This window comes from Lycium ferocissimum, chromosome 6 (assembly GCF_029784015.1).
Source record: "Lycium ferocissimum isolate CSIRO_LF1 chromosome 6, AGI_CSIRO_Lferr_CH_V1, whole genome shotgun sequence".
NCBI lineage: Eukaryota > Viridiplantae > Streptophyta > Magnoliopsida > Solanales > Solanaceae > Lycium > Lycium ferocissimum.
Genome location: NC_081347.1, coordinates 870,113 through 878,149, shown reverse-complemented (window position 1 = coordinate 878,149; position 8,037 = coordinate 870,113). Strand labels below are relative to the sequence as shown.

At 33.2% G+C, this 8,037-nt stretch overlaps 1 pseudogene; it reads left to right on the top strand.

Moving 5' to 3' along the window:
• Window positions 1-744: 744 nt before the first annotated feature.
• Window positions 745-7,438, top strand: LOC132060521 (fatty acyl-CoA reductase 3-like; annotated as a pseudogene).
• The last annotated feature ends 599 nt before the right edge of the window (window positions 7,439-8,037 follow it).

Here is an 8,037-nt window from a genome sequence, read left to right as displayed (position 1 = left end):
TGATACAATTTCTATACATATCTTTGAAATTAGTTGAAAAAAGGCGAAAATGAAATTATTTTAAAAAGGCTAAAAATGTCTTATAATCTTCTTGGGCCATCCGGTTGTCAATAGTTTGGGTCGGATGACCATTTGTGTCCTTTTCCCAAAATTAAAGAAAGGACACAAATGGCCATCCGGTCCAAATTATTGTCAATCGGATGACCCAAAAAGCTTAAAAGACACTTTTTAGCCTTTTTAAAATAATTTCATTTTTTACCCTTTTCAATTAATTTCAGCATATGTATAGAAAAAATCTATCATAGGTATAGAAATTGTATCATTATTGTATAAAATATGTATACTAAATTAAAGCAAAAACACGTATATCTCTTAACTGTGCTTAAGTAAGACGTGTGTCAGAAATACATTTCACTTACTGTTATACTAATATTGATATGAATACTGTGTAACAGAGGAAAAATCAAACTTACCTTACCTGTTGGTCTGGTAGCCCAATTAATAGTACGCATTTAACTTAATACGACATGTGTCATCTGTGTACACGCATCCTTAATCAATATGAGAGAAGATAGACAATATGGATGCGATAGCATTGAAGGATCAATTAAAATTACCAGCTCACAAATGTTGTCACTAAAACGAACCAGACAAAAATCATAAAATAATGAGAAATAAATTTTTTGTTGAAAGTTCAGTTAGTAAATCTTCTATATATATTGGTCCATCGGTACATGTGTGCATGCATCCATATCCATATCAATAACAAGTAGCACTTTCATTTTTATATTTTTATTTGCCTGAATTTAGAAAGAAACTTACCTGCCTGTTGCTCTCCTCAATGGAATCACGTACAATACAGCAATTCCTCCAAGGCAAGACTCTTCTCATTACGGGTGCCACCGGTTTCCTCGCAAAGCGTACACACACTCTCTCTCTCTCTTCTACATTTTCATATATACTCTTCCTAATTGTCACGTTTCGCTTCCCGGAAGTGAATTTGATTATTTTTTTATAATTCTAGTGTTCGGACCAATTTGCATGTCAATTTGATTAGTCTTCGAAGCTAAATTGAAGTAGATTAATTTTTAAATTAATATATGTTCAAAGCTATTCGAAATGTTTTGTAAGTTGTAATTCTTCTCATATCAATAAAGTGAAGGAATACATCTTAAAATGATGGTCAACGTTTATATAGTTTGGCTATCAGGAAAACGGGACATGACAAGTATTTTGGAACGGAGGAGTACCAAATTATATTAGATCCTAATCGCGGTAGCTCTAGTTCCTTGGTAAACAATTTGACAAATTTGCATTTGTTTTTATAATGTATGTAGTTCTTGTAGAGAAGATACTTCGTGTTCAACCAAATGTGAAAAAGCTCTACCTTCTCATAAGATCTTCGGACAACAACTCCGCTAGAGAACGCTTCACTGATGAGGTAAGGACCCAGATTCCTTAAATTTAAATGTGTTTTGGAAGTCAATGTCATTAAATTTGAAAAGAATTCTAACTGAGCTCAAGGTTGTGTTGCCATTAGAGTTTGAGCAAACTAAAAAGGGATTACTCCCATATATTGTGGTGGAATGGACAAAATTCCTTCATTCTTAATCATAGAGTCTCGGGTTCAACCCTGTGAATATATTATGTAAATAAATTTTAAATAGAGAAAAGTGCCAACTTTTTTAGTTGGGTATTTTATATATAACCTAATAAAGGGAAAAAAGCTTTATTGGCTTGGTTTACTAACGAAATAAATTAGGGAAAAGGGTTCAAAACACACTCAAACTATGGCCAAAGTTGTCATAACACACCTGAACTTTACGGAGGTCCTATGACCCCTTGTACTTATTTTTTGTGTATTTTGTACGCTTTTATATGGTGACGTGTACAAGCGATTGTATCTACTCTCTTTGAGCGCGTAAGATTCCATATAAAAGTGTAAATAATACATAAAAATAAGTCCGAAGGTCATAGGACCCCCGCAAAGACCAGTGTGTGTTATGGAAACTTTGACAAAAATACGTCAACAAATTCGTTCATCTTCTTCATAGAGAACTGAACTGAAATTTGATCCTAATGCACTTTAAATCTCAACCAAACATCACCAAATTTCGATTCGAATTCCTCTCGACGTTTCGGTTCTTTTGATATATCACCCACTCGAAATGAAGCTCATTTGCGTAACCCGAAAATTCGAGTTCGAAGCTTCAAGCTTTGTTCATGGCAGTCATGGAGTCGTTGAGTTCTTCTTCACGTTCCAGACGTCTTCTAAGCTTGAGTTCACTTCAAACAATCGAGCAACCAAGAATTTTATTCATCAAATCCGGAATTTGAAGACCCAGATACGAAAGCTTCAAGTCGAAACTCGACGTCCCTAATGGAGTTTTTGTTTACTGTTCTACTATCTTAATCCACTATGATTAATCATGTTTTCAATGTCGACAATGTCACAAATCCTATATAATATCGAAAAAGACCCGTTTGATTTGGTCGTTACAATGGAGTTTTTTTGGGTTTGAAATTTTGGAAAAAATACCCAATTGAAGAATAATTAAATCTTTTAAACTCAACACAAAGGAAAGCAAAAAGGCACAAATTCTTGAACACCACAAACTCAACACAAAAGGCACGAAGCAAAAGGCACGATAATTGAAAGAAAAATTAGCTCTAATAACTTGAAAAAAATTTGGTCACTATAAGTGCACTTATAACGATTTAGGATCTATCTCCTTCGTTAAAAAGTGGTCGCTAAATATCAAATTTCGTAGTGGAGCGCGTGCATACACTCAAATGAGTTTGGGTGACTTTGTCCATTTGAAAGCATAGATAATACACAAAAAATAAGTCCAGGGGGGTCATAGGACCCCCGCAAAGTTTAGGTGTGTTATGGCAACTTTGGCCATAGTTTAAGTGTGTTTTGAACACTTTTCCCAATAAATTACTAAAGATTACTAATTAACCAAGATTAAAATTGGATAAGAGTTGGGACGGATTGAATTATGACCTATTATTTAGCTCATTTTGATCCAACTCATCATCTCAACTCAAGTAACCCATCCATTTATTAACTCATTTTGATCCGCCATATATATTCAACCCAACTTGCTCATTTGACTCTCCTAATTCACATAGGTCATACTCATTTGACACTCCTAATTCACACAGGTCATGATGCCTGAATTATTCAAAGTTATAAGGGAAAAGATGAGTGTAAACCTTTGCTCTCTCGTGGAGGAGAAGGTGTTTGCAATTTCAGGTGACATTTCATACGAAAATATGGGAATTAGAAGCTCCGAGTTAAGAGAGGAAATGTGCAAAGAAATAGATATAATAATAAACTCAGCTGCAACGACCAACTTTTATGAGAGGTACTGATATGAAATTGGATATATATTCTTGCAATTTCTCTTATTTTTTTCCCTCTAATTACACAGTTACATTCTCTTTGAATAGATATGATGTTGCAATGAATGTAAACGCGGTTGGTGCCATGAATGTCCTCAAGTTTGCCAAGAGTTGTACAAAATTGACAATGCTTCTTCATGTATCTACCGGTGAGTTGATAGCTATCAATTTGCTTATTATTTTTAATCTGCTAATCACGGCGGCTTAACAAAATAGGTGTTTAAAAGTAAAAAAATAAAAATAAAATGACTTTAAATATATTTAATAGAATCATTATATATTTTAGTTAAAGTTTATTTGTGTTATTATAACTTCTTAATATGTATTATTAATCACATTTTTATAATCAATTTATTATTCAATTACTTGGTCACAAAGAAATAAAAGAAATAACAAAATAGAAAAAATATTTACAATGAAATACCATATTCCTTTAAAAAAAAAATCACTTATACATACTAGTTTGGTTGAGATCAAACTCCTCCTCGGGAGAAAAATGGGCCGATTCGGGTGTGATACAATGTAGATCCAACATTTGATGAGGTTGTTTCAAAGGTGGATTGTGTTTTTCCTTTTTAGATTTTAGCTATTTATATGTCACTATAAAGATTTTTTGTCTAATAGTGTACTTTGTAGGCTAATTACTAATTTTAGTTAAGTTAATAATCAATACTTATTATCATTATTTACATATAATTATTTTATAAGTGATTTGGTTATTTACATATTTCTTATATTGTCAGTGTATAAAACTTAAACTCTTCTTTCTATAGCTTATGTTTGCGGCAAAGCAACAGGAGTTTTATCAGAAAAACCATTCCTTATGGGTGAGACACTCAACAAAATCTCTTCTTTGGATATGGATGTGGAAAGAGAGGTGATAGCAAACAAATTTAAGGAACTTGAAGCTCTAAATGCGACATCAAAGGAAGTAACAACAGCCATGAAAGAACTTGGCATTCAAAGGTTATTACAAGATGCTCATGATGCCATATAGATAGCATATGAGATAAATTTACTTCCTATCCCTTGGTGAAACAAATTCTAAAGTTTATTATTCTCGTCAATTCACAACGTCGGTATAAAATTTAACTGAAATATTTGGTCCTTAACTAGGGCAAGATTACATGGGTGGCAAAACACATATACCTTCACAAAAGCAATGGGAGAGATGCTTTTGGGACATTTGAAGGAAAATCTACAGGTTGTTATCATACGTCCAACGATTATAACTAGTACCTACAAAGAGCCGTTTCCTGGATGGATTGAAAGAGTGAGGTAGCTGAATACCAGTAGACATAGTATTAATGTTTGTTTTAGCTTATTGATTACATAATTACGCAAATTTAATTTGTGTTCTTATCATCTTAAGTTTTCAAATGAGAATATGAGATGGTCACACACTTTAACATAGTAAAAGAGCAAACATATGTCCTAGATTCGAGACATGTCGCCATCCTTTATCAAGAAAGTCTCATGAAAAACAATTAAGTTCAGGCATGAGGGTTAGAGTCATCAAAACGTGTTGGTTCAGCGCAACCCAATTCAATAGCTAGCTCGGCTCGGCTCAGCTCAGCCAACCAACTGACCAAGCCCGTCGAAAGGGTTTCCAAAAAGCTAAGCCCTTCACTTGTCAAGAAACCATCTTTAGTTTTCCTTCATCTTTTTTTATTTATATACTTTTAGTTTGAAATTAATTAATTAATTATTACTATAATTTTTGCCCTAAACAGCCAACCCAATCCAGACTCAAAAGGATTGACTAGGGTTGGATTTAATTAATAGCCTCAGGTCTAAAATGGGTTAAAAATTCTTGGTCCAACTCACCCATCTAGCGGACTAGGTTGGCGAGCGTAGATCATGTTGAAAGCATATTTATGAAACTTAAAGTACGTTCTCTATAACAATTTTCTCTTTCATATATATGATATTACCGGTCACTGACTAAGGCTATAGATCAATATTTTTTTGTTACACAAATTTGACTTTCATATTTAAGCCTCAAAATTCTCTATTAATTAAATGTATATAAAAAGTATTATTACAAACACATAAATTATGTAACATTTTGAATTTTCTGTTACTATTTTCGTTATCGTGGAAATGTAAGTTCGTTCACTTCAGGGGATTAAAGTTTCCTTTCTTGGCTAATAAACGCTAACCAATGACTATCGTAATAAATTGCCATTATATAATTTTTAGGTAATGTATCATTGTATCTTCGTCTCTTACTCATATTATTTTCTAATAACAGAACGGTGGATTCATTTATTTTGGCTTATGGAAAAGGTACACTGAATTTCTTCTATGGTGATCCTGACTCAAAACTTGATCTGGTAAGTGATTTTCTTGATTCTATAATTTAAACCTTACTAGCACGATGCTATTATTCTCAACTTGATGACTAGATACTTGAAATTTGTCATATCTATTCCCACAACATTATCACAAAATTATACAATTAAAAAAGGTGAAATATATAAATAGCTCCTAAAAAATTTCTCGTGATCTTCTCAACACACTGTAAACACCCCCCCCCCCCCCTTCTTCATGCCTTTTTTCTTACACATCAAGTGTTCAATAGACAAAATTTAAACATTGGTTAAGTGTCTTATAAATAACAAAACTCAGTTGAAGTATCCAAATAAAAAACTGTACTGACAACTTTAATTAGAGGATTGTCTATGTATTTAATTAGCAACAAATTATTTTATAGATAGACAACATTTGAGGTACAATGTGCATGAGATGAATGTGGGGTTACTCTAATAGTAACAAAAGAAGAGGCAAGAGGAGAGGCCAGGGAGGAGCCAGTGAAGATCGGGTACACCTGATTGAATTCAAAAGTGCGTTTACTGTATAAGTTTGTACTTTGTCATATATAACATCAAAATTTCCTCCCCATTTACGGTGTGGAATATAATTTTTATAATGTGTCATACCGCTCTTTTTTAGAAACTTGCTAGCATAGAAGCCTGTCAGTCCATCTCCTCGACCAACATTCCCCCATGAGCATCAAATACACCCCTTAGGGACTAAACACCCTCATTAATTGAGGGTTGCCCTACCATCGCACCGCAAGAATTTGGCTTTGATTATTTTCTTCCTTCATTTTCTTATTTTACAGATTCCAGGTGATATGGTGGTGAACTCAATTCTTGCAGCAACTTTAACACATGAAAATCAACATTCTAAAGAAGTAGTTGTTTATCATATCAGCTCTTCTTCAAGAGATCCTCTAAGAAATTCAGATATAACATTTTTCATGTTTCACTACTTCACGCAAAATCCATGGATTAACAAAGATGGAAAAACTATCAACGTGAGGGCTCCTCTGCGTTCATTTAGCAGCATGGCTAGCTTTAGAAAACACATTTCAACTCATTATTTGCCACTTTTAAAGGTACCTTTTTCGTATTCCATTTTTCGCCTTGATACATTCTTTTTTAGTAATACCTTAATTATATATGCAATTTTTTGTGTAATGCATGAATGATGCATACATGATCATCTCTAACTAGAACGTGAACGAAATTAACTCTTTTAGAGTAATCAACATTAGATTAGATTTTTTCAAGCTACAATTGCAACAATAATGCTAACCCATGTTTTAAATGCTTCAGATGCTAAAGTTTGTGAACCTAGTGTCATGCCATTGCTTTGACAAAACCTATGGGTATATGGAAAGAAAGATGCATACGGCTATACGTTTATCTGAATTGTTCGAACCCTACTTGTTCTTCTATGGAAGGTATGCATACGTTATAGCTTTTCTACATCTTCTCTCTTTTCAAGTGTATTTTCTTCAATTATGGTTATATATAACTAATACTCCAATAATATTAATGTTAAGTATATATTTTACAGCTTCGATGATGTTAATACTGAAAGATTAAGATTGGCAATGAAGGAAATCAACATGGATGCGTGCTCAATTTTGACCCCCGTTGCATCAAATGGGAAGATTACTTAATGAATACTCACATTCCTGGAGTTGTGAAGTACCTATTCTAGGGATCATATAAGTTTATATTAATCACCCAAGAAAGATCACCCAAAAATGATGTCAATTGCCATGAGTACTTTTCCTGATTTATAGTAGTTTTTGAATAATTTAGGTAACTAAGCCATATGCTAAGGTCATTGGGCCTCTGAGCCCAATTCAGTGTGCAAACCTCTAAGTGGTCCTTGTGGGGTGGATTGGACGAGAAATAAACGGGTCATTGGCACTTATGTCTCTATTTTGTGCTGGTTTTTAATTTTTGTCCCATATAACAAACAACTTTTTGGCGTAGTATAAGTTTATATTTTGATATAATGGTCAAAAATACACCTAGGATAACATTTTTTTGTGTGTTTTTGACCATTATCTATCAATTGCATCGTAACATCCCACAAGTTATGACCCTGCCCTTAAAGAACTTATGCGCCGCTAGACATAAGTTCGATAATTAAGGGAAAAAATTAACTTGGACCAAAATATGTTTAACTTTTGAGCCTATAATATAATTATGACAATTACATTATTGTATTGTTACTTACTACCAATATAACATAGTTATTACTATTTTTACCTACAAATTCAGATCATTGCCTTTTGAGAAATAAACCAAAGAGAATAGAAAAAAA